Genomic DNA, 15,327 nt, shown 5'->3' with positions numbered 1-15,327 from the left:
CTCGACTGCCCTAGCACACCTCGGGCAACCCCACATCTCATCTTATCCAACTCTTAATGTAGTGCCCCTCATAGTGCCCCTCACACATTATTCTCATTTCTCGCGGCATTTAGCCGACTCCTTGTAAGGGTTCGAGCCTGGCGTGCCGGCCGCTGTGACCGAGCGGTTCTAGGTACTTCAGTGCGGGACCGCGCTGCTGCTGCAGTCGCAGGTTCGAATCCTGCCTTGGGCATGGATGTGTGTGATGTCCTTAGGTTAGATAGGTTTAAGTAGTTCTAAGTCTAGGGGACTGATGACCTCAGATGTTAAGTTCCATAGTGCTTAGAGCCATTTGAACCATTTTGAATATCTCGACTACTCAGAACAGCATAACAGCCAACACGCCGACAGCACTGCAGGAAGTGGTAATCACTGAGTGAGCTCAGCGACGTATAGACGCTTGTGCACTCTCATCCTCCCCCCTCTAGAATTTTCGAAATCTATTAAAAACTGTGGTAAAATTGAGGTAATTAACTATAAAATTTGTGTTTTTCCTAAACATGAAGTTTAAAACATAACAGTTCATTCTTCTTTCATGTTGTTGTTGTTGTGGTCTTCAGTCCTGAGACTGGTTTGATGCAGCTCTCCATGCTACCCTATCCTGTGCAAGCTTCATCTCCTAGTACTTACTGCAACCCACATCCTTCTGAATCTGCTTAGTGTCTTCATCTCTTGGTCTCCCTATATGATTTTTAACCTCCACGCTGCCCTCCAATGCTAAATTTGTGGTCCCTTGATGCCTCATAAATTAAATAAATTCTAGAGTTTCACACACCTGTGAGTATGGTATGTATGATGTGCAAAATTCATCGAAGAATCTCTCTAACTTATGAAGAAAAGTGTACCTATAGCAACAAATGCAGCCATTAGTAAGTGAATAAATGATGAAATTTCACACGTAAAAAAAATTTATTTTGTTATTTTTTCGAACTTCCACTGCAATGAGTGTGAATCCTGAATCCTTCCTGGTGATGCTGACAAAGTTTTATGAATTTATTTGTAATAGTATAGACACTGGAAATTAAAATGTCCTGTGATGCCTCTCCCGCTTCAAGTCGGCATGTTTGACGTGCTACCTCCCTTAAGATATCCTAATTCTCTGCTCACTAGATATACAGTTTCGTTTCACAGAAATATCACTTATACAGATATCGGTATCGACTACGCTTTTCCAAATTAAGCTATAGCAGTTTCTGATGCTAGTGTGGCAGGTCTAAGGAGACGAATTCAACGGCTTTTCACTCTTCAAACTTCGATTAGTACGAGAGCGTGCTGAAACGTACTCCTTCTCCACTTTTTCTGTGAAAACTCTTATTAAAGTTTTTAAATTAAAAAATGTTCTCAATATTCTATATCTTTATTCTGTCTACATATTTATTTCTCAACATAGTCACCCTGACGACCGTTTCTGTGTGTGCTTTTTTTTTTATGGATCCGGTACGTCACCTCTGCTTTCATCACTTCATCAATACCAAACTGAAGTTCTCGAAGGCGTCTTGCAAACAGAAAAAAATTGGATGGGGCTCCATTTAGGGACTGTGTGCAGGATGGTGGGTGACAAAGGACCCAAGGCGTCAGCTTGTTGCGGATGTCGCAACTCTCATGTGTGATCTGGCGCTGTTCTGCTGAAGGACAGGACGCTCCATGTGTGGACGAACTCTTCCAATTCGTGTTTTCAGTTTTTTGAGCTGTTACTCACACAAGGACACAGTCACATTGTTGTTATCGTGCTCTTCAGTCCAGAGACTGGTTTGATGCAGCTCTCCATGCTACTCTGTGCTGTGCAAGCTTCTTCATCTCCAAGTAACTACATCCTTCTGAATCTGCTTAGTGTATTCATCTCTTGGTCTCCCTCTACGATTTTTACCCTCTGCGCTGCCCCCCAATGCTAAATTGATAATCCCTTGATGACTCAGAACGTGTCCTACCAACCAATCCCATCTTCTCGTCAAGTTGTGCTATAAATTTCTCTTCTCCCCAATTCTATTCCGTACCTCCTCATTAGTTACGTGATGTACCCATCTAATCTCCAGCATTCTTCTGTTCACCACATTTAGAAAGCTTCTACTCTCTTCTTGTCTAAACTATTTATCATCCACGTTTCACTTCCACACATGGCTACACTTCATACAAACACTATCAGAGAAGACTTCCTGACACTTAAATCTATACTCGATGTTAACAAATTTCTCGCTCTTCAGAAACGATTTCCTTGCCATTGTCAGTTTACATTTTATATTCTCTCTACTTCTGTCATCCGTCAGGTATTTTGCTTCCCAAATAGCAAAACCCATTTACTACTTTAAGTGTCTCATCTCCTGAACTAATTCCCTCAGCATCACCTGACTTAATTTGACTACATTCCATTATCCTCGTTTTGCTTTTGTTGATGTTCATCTTATATCCTCCTTGCAAGACACTGTCCATTCTGTTCAACTGCTCTTCCAAGTCCTTTGCTGTCTCTGGCAGAATTACAGTGTCATCGGCGAACCTCAAAGTTTTTATTTCATCTCCATGGATTCTAATACCTACTCCGAATTTTTCTTTTGTTTCCTTCATTGCTTGCTGAATATACAGATTAAATAACATCGGGGAGAGGCTACAACCCTGTCTCACTCCCTTCCGAACCACTGCTTCCCTTTCATGTCCCTCGACTCTTATAACTGCCATCTGGTTTCTGTACAAATTGTAAATAGCCTTTCGCTCCCTGTATTTTACCCCTGCCACCTTCAGAATTTGAAAGAGAGTATTCCAGCCAACAATGTCAAAAGCTTTCTCTAAGTCTACAAATGCTAGAAATGTAGGTTTGCCTTTCCTTAATCTAGCTTCTAAGGTAAGTCGTAGGATCAGTATTGCCTCATGTTTTCCAATATTTCTACGGAATCCAAACTGATCTTTCCCGAGGTCGGATTCTACCAGTTTTCCATTCGTCTGTAAAGAATTCGTGTTAGTACTTTACAGCCGTGACTTATTAAACTGTTAGTTCCGTACACACCTGTCAACACTTGCTTTCTTTGTGATTGGAATTATTATATTCTTCTTGCAGTCTGAGGGTATTTCGCCTGTCTCATACATCTTGCTCACCAGATGGTACAGTTTTGTCAGGGCTGGCTCTCCCAAGGCTAAGAGTAGTTCTAATGGAATGCTGTCTACTCCCCTAGGTCTTTCAGTGCTCTGTCAAATTCTTCACGCAGTATTATATCTCCCATTTCATCTTCGTCTACGTCCTCTTCGTTTTCAATAATATTGCCCTTGTATAGACCCTCTATATACTCCTTCAAGCCTTTCTGCTTTCTCTTCTTTTCTTAGAAGAGGTTTTCCATCTGAGCTCTTGATATTCATACAAGTGGTTCTCTTTTCACCAAAAGTCTCTTTAATTTTCCTATCGGCAGTATCTATCTTACGCCTAGTGATATATGTCTCTACATCCTTACATTTGTCCTGCTTAGCCATTTTGCACTCCCTGTCGATCTCATTTTTGAGACGTTTGCGTTCTTTTTTGCCTGCTTCATTTTCTACATTTTTATATTTCTCCTTTCATCAGTTAAATTCAATATTTCTTCTGTTACCCAAGGATTTCTATTAGCCCTCTTCTATTTACCCACCGGATCCTTTGGTGCCTTCACTATTTCATCTCTCAAATCTACCCATTCGTCTTCTACTGTATTTCTTTCCCCCGTTCTTGTTAATCGTTCCCTAATGCTCTCTCTGAAACTCTCTACAACCTCTAGTTCTTTCAGTTTATCCATGTCCCAACTCCTTAAATTTTCACATTTTTGCAGTTTCTTCAGTTTTAATCTATAGTTCAACACCAATAGACTGTGGTGAGAGTCCATATCTTTCCCTGGAAATATCTTACAATTTAAAACCTGGTTCCTAAATCTCTGTCTGACCATTATATAATCTATCTGAAACTTTCCACTGTCTCTAGGCCTCTTCCACGTATACAACCCTCTTTTATGATTCTTGAACCAAGTGTTAGCTATGATTAAGCTATGCTCTGTGCAAAACTCTATAAGGAGGCTTCCTCTTTCATTCATTACGCCCGGCCCATATTCACCCACTACCTTTCCTTCCCTTCCTTTTCCTACTATCGAATTTCAGTCCCCAATGACTGTTAAATTTTCGTCTCCCTTCACAATTTGAATAATTTCTTTTCCCGAGGGGATGCAGCTTTACTGAATGGTTAAATGATGATGGTGTGCTCTTGGGTAAAATATTCCGGAGGTAAAATAGTCCCCCATTCGGATCTCCTGGCGGGGAGTACTCAAAAGGATGTCGTTATCAGGAGAAAGAAAACTGGCGTTCTACGGATCGGAGCGTGGAATGTCAGATCCCTTAATCGGGCACGTAGGTTAGAAAATTTAAAATGGGAAATGGATTGGTTAAAGTTAGATATAGTGGGAATTAGTGAAGTTCGGTGGCAGGAGGAACAAGACTTTTGGTCAGGTGAATGCAGGATTATAAATACAAAATCAAATAGGCGTAATGCAGGAGTAGGTTTAATAATGAATAGGAAAATAGGAATGCGGGTAAGCTACTACAAACAGCATAGTGAACGCATTATTGTGGCCAAGATAGACACAAAGCCCATGCCTACTACAGTAGTACAAGTTTATATGCCAACTAGCTCTGCAGATGACGAAGAAATTGATGAAATGTATGATGAAATAAAAGAAATTATTCAGATTGTGAAGGGAAACGAAAATTTAATAGTCATGGGTGACTGGAATTCGGCAGTAGGAAAAGGGAGAGAAGGAAACGTAGTAGGTGAATATGGATTGGGGGTAAGAAATGAAAGAGGAAGCCGTCTGATAGAATTTTGCACAGAGCATAACTTAATCATAGCTAACACTTGGTTCAACAATCATAAAAGAAGGTTGTATACATGGAAGAAGCCTGGAAATACTGAGAGGTTTCAGATAGATTATATAATGGTGAGACAGAGATTTAGGAACCAGGTTTTAAATTGTAAGACATTTCCAGGGGCAGATGTGGATTCTGACCACAATCAATTGGTTGTGACCTGTAGATTGATACTGAAGAAATTGTAAAAAGGTGGGAATTTAAGGAGATGGGACCTGGATAAACTGACTAAACCAGAGGTTGTACAGAGTTTCAGGGAGAGCATAAGGGAACAATTGACAGGAATGGGGGAAAGAAATACAGTAGAAGAAGAATGGGTAGCTCTGAGGGATGAAGTAGTGAAGGCAGCAGAGGATCAAATAGGTAAATAGACGAGGGCTAGTAGAAATCCTTGGGTGACAGAAGAGATACTGAATTTAATTGATGAAAGGAGAAAATATAAAAATGCAGTAAATGAGACAAGCAAAAAGGAATTAAAATGTCTCAAAAATGAGCTCGACAGAAAGTGCAAAATGGCTAAGCAGGGATGGCTAGAGGACAAATGTAAGGATGTAGAGGCTTGTCTCACTAGGGGTAAGATAGATACTGCCTACAGGAAAATTAAAGAGACCTTTGGAAAAAAGAGAATGACTTGTATGAATATCTAGAGCTCAGATGGAAACCCAGTTCTAAGCAAAAAAGGGAAATCAGAAAGGTGGAAGGAGTATATAGAGGGTCTATACGAGGGCGATGTACTTGAGGACAATATTATGGAAAGAGAATGTAGATGAAGATGAAATGGGAGATATGATACTGCGTGAAGAGTTTGACAGAGCACTGAAAGACCTGAGTCGAAACAAGGCCCCGGGAGTAGACAGCATTCCATTAGTACTACTGACAGCCTTGGGAGAGCCAGCCCTGACAAAACTCTACCATCTGGTGAGCAAGATGTATGAGACAGGCGAAATACCCTCAGACTTCAAGAAGAATGTAGTAATTCCAATCCCAAAGAAAGCAGGTGTTGACAGATGTGAAAATTACCGAACTATCAGTTTAATAAGTTACGGCTGCAAAATACTAACACGAATTCTTTACAGACGAATTAAACTAGTAGAAGCCGACCTCGGGAAAGATCAGTTTGGATTCCGTAGAAATATTGGAACACGTGAGGCAATACTGACCCTACGACTTACCTTAGAAGCTAGATTAAGGAATGGCAAATCTACGTTTCTAGCATTTGTAGACTTAGAGAAAGCTTTTGATGTTGTTGGCTGGAATACTCTCTTTCAAATTCTGAAGGTGGCAGGGGTAAAATACATGGAGCGAAAGGCTATTTACAATTTGTACAGAAACCAGATTGCAGTTATAAGAGTCGAGGGACATGAAAGGGAAGCAGTGGTTCGGAAGGGAGTGAGACAGGGTTGTAGCCTCTCCCCGATGTTATTCAATCTGCATATTGAGCTAGCAGTAAAGGAAACAAAAGAAAAATTCGGAGTAGGTATTAAAATCCATGGAGAAGAAATAAAAACTTTGAGGTTCGCCGATGACACTGTAATTCTGCCAGAGACAGCAAAGGACTTGGAAGAGCAGTTGAACAGAATGGACAGTGACTTGAAAGGAGAATATAAGATGACCATCAACAAAAGCAAAATGAGGATAATGGAATGTAGTCGAATTAAGTCGGGTGATGCTGAGGGAATTCGAGTAGGAAACGAGACACTTAAAGTAGTTAAGGAATTTTGCTATTTGGGGAGCAAAATAACTGATGATGGTCGAAGTAGAGAGGATATAAAATGTAGACTGGCAATGGCAAGGAAAGCGTTTCTGAAGAAGAGAAATTTGTTAACATCGAGTATAGATTTAAGTGTCAGGAAGTCGTTTCTGAAAGTATTTGTATGAAGTGTAGCTACGTATGGAAGTGAAACATGGACGATAAATAGTGTGGACAAGAAGAGAATAGAAGCTTTTGAAATGTGGTACTACAGAAGAATGCTGGAGATTAGATGAGTAGATCACATAACTAATGAGAAGGTACTGAATAGGGTTGGGGAGAAGAGAAGTTTGTGGCACAACTTGACTAAAAGAAGGGATCGATTGGTAGGACATGTTCTGAGGCATCAAGGGATCACCAATTTAGCATTGGATGGCAGCGTGTAGAGTAAAAATCGTAGAGGGAGACCAAGAGATGGATACACTAAGCAGATTCAGAGGGATGTAGGCTGCAGTAGGTATTGGGAGATGAAGAAGCTTGCACAGGATAGAGTAGCATGGAGAGCTGCATCAAACCAGTCTCAGGACTGAAGACCACAACAACAACAACAACAACATCTCATCACACATTTCTTCAGTCTCTTCGTATCTGCGGAGCTGGTTGGCATATAAACTTGTATTGCTGTGGTACACGTGTGCTTCGTGTATATCTTGCCTATAATGATGCCTTCACTATGCTTTTTGTAGTAGCTTACCCGCGCTCCTATTTTTTTAATCATTATTAAACCTATTCTTGTGTTACTATTATTTGATTTTGTATTTACTACCCTGTATTCACCTGACCGAAAGTCTTGTTCCGCCTGTCACCGAACTTCACTAATTCCTACTATATCTAATTTTAATCTATCCAGTTCCCTTTTTAGATTTTCTAATTAAGGGATCTGACATTCCACCCTCCTATCCGTAGAACGACAGTTTTCTTTCTCCTGATAACGACGTCCTTCTGAGTAGTCCCTGCCTGGAGATACGAATGGGGACTATTTTACAACCTGAATATTTTACCCAAGACGGCGCCGTTATCATTTAGCCATACAGTAAAGCTGCATGCCCTCGGGAAAAATTATGGCTGTACTTTGCCCTTGCTTTTAGCAGTTCGCAGTACCAGCACAGCATGGCCATTTTGATTGATGTTACAAGGCCAGATCAGTCAATCATCCAGACTGTTGCCCCTGCAACTACTGAAAAGGCTGCTGCCCCTCTTCAGGAATCACGAGTTTGCTGGCCTCTCAACAGATACCCCACCGTTGTGGTTGCACCTACGGTACGGCTGTTTGCACCGCTGAGGCACGCAAGCCTCCCCACCAGTGGCAAGGTCAATGGTTAATGGCGGGAATAGTCACGTTACACACAGCTATATTACACACTACAGTTCGTTGCAGATATGCTGTCAAGAACAAATTAAATGTTTGTCTGATTTGCTAATAAAAACAATATTGTAATGCCGTGTGGCTCCGATGGTTCGTCGGTCCCGGATACAACTGTTTGCTGCCCACCCGTTTCTAGCAGCTCATATAATTCTTTCCCTCGCAACACAGAGACTGGAACGTCTTCATAGTTCTTCTTTTCTCCTTAAGTTTTCTGATATTCGAGGGACGATTTTGCACTTCGTTTCGCAGCAACGCCGTTGATTGACTGACTTTTATTGTTAGCATTTCGCTCCATTCGTCTTCGGTGATAGTCCGCCCTAACAGCAGAGCCGTATGCGTGTGGAGTGTGTGTGTCATTACTGCTGGCTGAGTTCTGTCAAGAGAATGGAGATATACAGGCCGCCTGCGGGCATAGTTTCTCATCGGGTATTCAATGGATTCCTACGTGGTTTCCATACACAACAAATGCCCAATGAGTGCAGACAATCACGTGTGAGGGTATGCTTTTGTAATTCTACTTTGACTGTTCAATTGGTATTTAACTTGCCATGCCGAAAGTTTTCAGAGCACATGTCTTGTCTGATAACATAAATTCTGCCAAATGAGTTGTCTGATTTTTTCGAGCGGCGGTAAAGGAATGGACAAGGTACAGGAACACAGTACTACCAGTGGCTAAAGAATGTCTTGGAACAGTAGTGTGTAAAGGTAGGATGAAGCAAACAGCTTGGTGGAATGACACAATCAAGGCAGCCTGTAAAAGGAAAAAGAAGGCGTATCAAAAATGGCTACATACTAGCACTCTGGTTGACAGAGAAAGTTATGTTGAAGAAAGAAACAAAGCCAAACAGATAATTGCAGCATCCAAGAAGAAATCTTGGGAAGACTTTGGAAACAGAGTGGAGACTTTGGGTCAAGCTGCTGGAAACCCATTCTGGAGTGTAATTAGCAGTTTCCGAAACGGAGCCTAGAAGGAAATGACAAGTATTTTGGACAGGTCAGGAAAACTACTGGTGAATCCTGTTGATGCCTTGGGCAAATGGAGGGAATATTTTGAAAAGTTGCTCAATGTAGGTGAAAATACGATCAGTAATGTTTCAGATTTTGTTGTACAATGGGATAGGAATGATGATGGAATTAGGATCACATTTGAGGAACTGGAGAAAATGGTCAATAGATTTTAGTGCAATAAAGGGGCTGGGGTGGATGAAATTAAGGCGGAACTCATCAAATACAGTGGAATGTCAGGTCTTAAATGGCTACACAGGATAATTGAAATGGCCTGGGAGTCGGGACAGGTTCCATCAGACTGGACAAAAGCAGTAATCACACCAATCTTTAAACATGGAAACAGAAAAGATTGTAACAACTACAGAGGTATCTCTTTAATCAGCGTTGTGGGTAAAATCTTCTCAGGTATTGTTGAAAGGAAAGTGCGAGTATTAGTTGAGGACAAATTGGATGAAAATCAGTGTGGGCTTAGGCCTCTTAGAGGTTGTCAGGACCAGATCTTTAACTTACGGCAAATAATGGAGAAGTGTTACGAGTGGAACGGGGAATTGTATCTATGCTTTATAGATCTAGAAAAGGCATATGACCGGGTTCCTAGGAGGAAGTTATTGTCTGTTCTACGAGATTATGGAATAGGAGGCAAACTTTTGCAAGCAATTAAAGGTCTTTACATGGATAGTCAGGCAGCAGTTAGAGTTGGCGGTAAATTAAGTTCATGGTTCAGAGTAGTTTCAGGGGTAAGACAAGGGTGCAACCTGTCTCCACTGTTGTTCATATTATTTATGAATCATATGTTGAAAACAATAGACTGGCTGGGTGAGCTTAAGATATGTGAACACAAAATAAGCAGTCTCGCATATGCGGATGACTTAGTTGTGATGGCAGATTCGATTGAAAGTTTGCAAAGTAATATTTCAGATCTAGATCAGAAATGTAAGGACAATGGTATGAAGATTAGCATCTCCAAAGCGGAAGTAATGTCAGTGGGAAAGAGACATAAACGGATTAAGTGCCAAATAGGAGGAACAAAGTTAGAACAGGTGGTCTGTTTCAAGTACTTAGGATGCAGGTTTACTGTATGATTAAATGATGATGGCGTCCTCTTGAGTAAAATATTCCGGAGGTAAAATAGTCCCCCATTCGGATCTCCAGGCGGGGACTACTCAAGAGAACGTCGTTATCAGGAGAAAGAAAACTGGCGTTCTACGGATCGGAGCGTGGAATGTCAGATCCCTTAATCGGGCACGTAGGTTAGAAAATTTAAAAAGGGAAATGGATAGGTTAAAGTTAGATATAGTGGAAATTAGTGAAGTTCGGTGCCAGGAGGAACAAGACTTCTGGTCAGGTGATTACAGGGTTATAAATACAAAATCAAATAGGGGTAATGCAGGAGTAGGTTTAATAATGAATAAAAAAAATAGGAGTGCGGGTTAGCTACTACAAACAGCATAGTGAACGCATTATTGTGGCCAAGATAGACACAAAGCCCATGCCTACTACAGTAGTACAAGTTTATATGCCAACTAGCTCTGCAGATGACGAAGAAATTGATGAAATGTATGACGAGATAAAAGAAATTATTCAGGTAGTGAAGGGAGACGAAAATTTAATAGTCATGGGTGACTAGAATCCGTGAGTAGGAAATGGGAGAGAAAGAAACATAGTAGGTGAATATGGATTGGGGGGAAGAAATGAAAGAGGAAGCCGCCTTGTAGAATTTTGAACAGAGCATAACTTAATCACAGCTAACACTTGGTTCAAGAATCATAAAAGAAGGTTGTATACCTGGAAGAATCCTGGAGATACTAACAGGTATCAGATAGAATATATAATGGTAAGACAGAGATTTAGGAACCAGGTTTTAAATTGTAAGACATTTCCAGGGGCAGATGTGGATTCTGACCACAATCTATTGGTTATGAACTGCAGATTGAAACTGAAGAAACTGCAAAGAGGTGGGAATTTAAGGAGATGGGACCTGGATAAACTGACTAAACCAGAGGTTGTACAGAGTTTCAGGGAGAGCATCAGGGAACAATTGACAGGAATGGGGGAAAGAAATACAGTAGAAGAAGAATGGGTAGCTCTGAGGGATGAAGTAGTGAAGGCAGCAGAGGATCAAGTAGGTATAAAGACGATGGCTAACAGAAATCCTTGGGTAACAGAAGAAATATTGAATTTAATTGATGAAAGAAGAAAATATAAAAATGCAGTAAATGAAGCAGGAAAAAAGAAATACAAACGTCTCAAAAATGCGATCGACAGGAAGTGCAAAATGGCTAATCAGGGATGGCTAGAGGACAAATGTAAGGATGTAGAGGCTTGTCTCACTAGGGGTAAGATAGATAATGCCTACAGGAAAATTAAAGAGACCTTTGGAGAGAAGAGAACCACTTGTATAAATATCAAGAACTCAGATGGAAACCCAGTTCTAAGCAAAGAAGGGAAGGCAGAAAGGTGGCAGGAGTATATAGAGGGTTTATACAAGGGCGATGTACTTGAGGACAATATTATGGAAATGGAAGAGGATGTAGATGAAGATGAAATGGGAGATAAGATACTGCGTGAAGAGTTTGACAGAGCACTGAAAGACCTGAGTCGAAACAAGGCCCCGGGAGTAGACAACATTCCATTAGAACTACTGATGGCCTTGGTAGAGCCAGCCATGACAAAACTCTACCATCTGGTGAGCAAGATGTATGAGACAGGCGAAATATCCACAGACTTCAAGAAGAATATAATAATTCCAATCCCAAAGAAAGCAGGTGTTGACAGATGTGAAAATTACCGAACTATCAGTTTAATAAGTCACAGCTGCAAAATACTAACGCGAATTCTTTACAGACGAATGGAAAAACTGGTAGAAGCGGACCTCGGGGAAGATCAGTTTGGATTCCGTAGAAATGTTGGAACACGTGAGGCAATACTAACCTTACGACTTATCTTAGAAGAAAGATTAAGAAAAGGCAAACCTACGTTTCTAGCATTTGTAGACTTAGAGAAGGCTTTTGATGTTGTTGGCTGGAATAATCTCTTTCAAATTCTGAAGGTGGCAGGGGTAAAATACAGGGAGCGAAAGGCTATTTACAATTTGTACAGAAACCAGATGGCAGTTATAAGAGTCGAGGGACATGAAAGGGAAGCAGTGGTTCGGAAGGGAGTGAGACAGGGTTGTAGCCTCTCCCCGATGTTATTCAATCTGCATATTGAGCAAGCAGTAAAGGAAACAAAAGAAAAATTCGGAGTAGGTATTAAAATCCATGGAGAAGAAATAAAAACTTTGAGGTTCGCCGATGACATTGTAATTCTGACAGAGACAGCAAAGGACTTGGAAGAGCAGTTGAACGGAATGGACAGTGACTTGAAAGGAGAATATAAGATGACCATCAACAAAAGCAAAATGAGGATAATGGAATGTAGTCGAATTAAGTCGGGTGATGCTGAGGGAATTCGAGTAGGAAACGAGACACTTAAAGTAGTAAAGGAGTTTTGCTATTTAGGGAGTAAAATAACTGATGATGGTCGAAGTAGAGAGGATATAAAATGTAGACTGGCAATGGCAAGGAAAGCGTTTCTGAAGAAGAGAAATTTGTTAACATCGAGTATAGATTTAAGTGTCATGAAGTCGTTTCTGAAAGTATTTGTATGGAGTGTAGCCATGTATGGAAGTGAAACATGGACGATAACCAGTTTGGAGAAGAAGAGAATAGAAGCTTTCGAAATGTGGTGCTACAGAAGAATGCTGAAGATAAGGTGGGTAGATCACGTAGCTAATGAGGAGGTATTGAAGAGGATTGGGGAGAAGAGAAGTTTGTGGCACAACTTTACTAGAAGAAGGGATCGGTTGGTAGGACATGTTTTGAGGCATCAAGGGATCACAAATTTAGCATTGGAGGGCAGCGTGGAGGGTAAAAATCGTAGAGGGAGACCAAGAGATCAATACACTAAGCAGATTAAGAAGGATGTAGGTTGCAGTAGGTACTGGGAGATGAAGAAGCTTGCACAGGATAGAGTAGCATGGAGAGCTGCATCAAACCAGTATCAGGACTGAAGACCACAACAACAACAGGATGCATATACTCACAGGATGGGAACATAGTGAAAGACCTGGAAGCGAGGTGTAGCAAAGCTAAAGCAGTGAGCGCTCAGCTACGATCTACTCTCTTCTGCAAGAAGGAAGTCAGTACCAAGACTAAGTTATCTGTGCACCGTTCAATCTTTCGACCAACTTTGTTGTATGGGAGCGAAAGCTGGGTGGATTCAGGTTACCTTATCAATAAGTTTGAGGTTACGGATATGAAAGTAGCTAGGATGATTGCAGGTACTAGTAGATGGGAACAATGGCAGGAGGGTGTCCACAATGAGGAAATCAATGAAAAACTGGGAATGAACTCTATAGATGTAGCAGTCAGGACGAACAGGCTTTGATGGTGGGGTCATGTTACATGCATGGGAGAAGGAAGGTTGCCCAAGAGACTCATAGGTTCAGCAGTAGAGGGTAGGAGGAGTCGGGATAGACCAAGGAGAAGGTATCTGGATTCGGTTAAGAATGATTTTGAGGTAATAGGTTTAACATCAGAAGAGGCACCAATGTTAGCACTGAATAGGGGATCATGGAGGAATTTTAAAAGTGGGACTATGCTCCAGACTGAACGCTGAAAGGCATAATGTCTTAAATGATGATGATGATGATGGTAAATTACGGTCTGTCACGGATGACAGCCAATACCTGCGTAAGTTTTTAAGACTGTTCTTGCAGGTACCATCATTATGCTTAAATTTTATGGTACTATCAGTGTGCCTGACTATTCGTCCACAGACATCGTTATTTTTACATCTTTCATATAGACAATTCACAGCCTTGTTAATTTTTATATCTGCCACTTTTTCATTAAACAGCTTTACATCATGAATCGTCCACTTCAGAACAGCGTGTTGCGTAGACTTTTCGGCGTTCCGTTCAAAAGTAAATAGGAGGGTTTCTGTCCTTGCAGTTGAGCTCAGAGTAACCTTGGGCGGTGGTTCGTGTCCTCCCTCGGGCATGGGTGTGTGTGTTTGTCCTTTGTATACTTTAGGTTAAGTAGTGTGTAAGCTTAGGGACTGATGACCTTAGCAGTTACGTCCCATAAGATTTCACACACATTTGAACATTTGAACATTTTTAACCTTGGGCGTCGCACGGTGTTAGGGCTGTGGCAGTATGCAGTTGTATTGTACTGTATTGTATGTTATCCGGGGACCTAGAAACGACGGAGAGGCTCCGTCTCCGTCGCAGCCGCAGTGGTCCACAACCCCACGACGACTACGGCAGCCCACTTCACCCCTCCGCCCCCCACACCGAACCCAGGGTTATAATATGAAGTTAGTAAGGGTGATACTGGAACTGATAGTGTGTTATGTATGGCACTAATCCTCCACCTTGAAGTCGACTTCTTTTGATATTAACCTTCCTGGTCTCTAAATGTGTTTCAGTTATGTTCTACATATATATATCAGTACGATACTGCAATGCAAAGTGCAAAGGAGTGAACTGGAGCAGTGCCTGAGGGATGTGGGGGGCATTCAGGGGCAACAGAGTTCAAATCTCCAAATGGCCGTCAATATCTGTCAAACCTCTCGTGACGGTTGTACGGGTGGCTTCTCGAAGTCCCGGCGCCGACTGTCATGGCTTGTCTTGGTCTGTTCAGAGCCTGTGCTCCGCCCACGACAGCCCGTGGCGCTTGCGTCACGTCACGTGACGCTGCAGGTCTTACGAATGCCAGCAGCCCCTACAGTAGGGAGCAAGTAACTACTTCACACGAGTTTAATCATTCTCGGCTGCGTGTTTAAAGGCAGCACAGAATATTAAGACCTATAGTGGGTACCTTTTCAACTAAATATTGATCTCCCGTTGTCGCTGCATGGGGCCGAGCGTTCACCAAGTGTGGCGGACAACCCAACTAGTGTGACGTGAGAAGCGCGCTGCAGGGCACTTGTACCCCGTTGGCCCCTACCCACACCCCCTCCTAACCCGACTGTGACCTGGCGAGGCGGCGCCGCGCCGTGCGCAGGCAGCGGACACGTGTTCCACGTGCGGCCATCCTGATTTAGGTTCTCCACACTCTCCGAAAAATGTGTAAGTGAAGTTCCGGGCAAGCTGCTTTAAAATTGACATGGTCGACTTTTTGTGCCCCGCCCATCTCCAATTCGAACCAGTTTTCAGTCTCGGCGTCTTCGACATGGGCTCGTTAACCCCTAACCTTTCATTTTCCTTTCTTCCGATTGGGCGCCGTCTCGAAACAGTACTGTTCATTCTGCG

This window comes from Schistocerca serialis, chromosome 8 (genome assembly GCF_023864345.2).
Source record: "Schistocerca serialis cubense isolate TAMUIC-IGC-003099 chromosome 8, iqSchSeri2.2, whole genome shotgun sequence".
Lineage (NCBI taxonomy): Eukaryota > Metazoa > Arthropoda > Insecta > Orthoptera > Acrididae > Schistocerca > Schistocerca serialis.
This window is presented reverse-complemented; position numbering follows the sequence as displayed.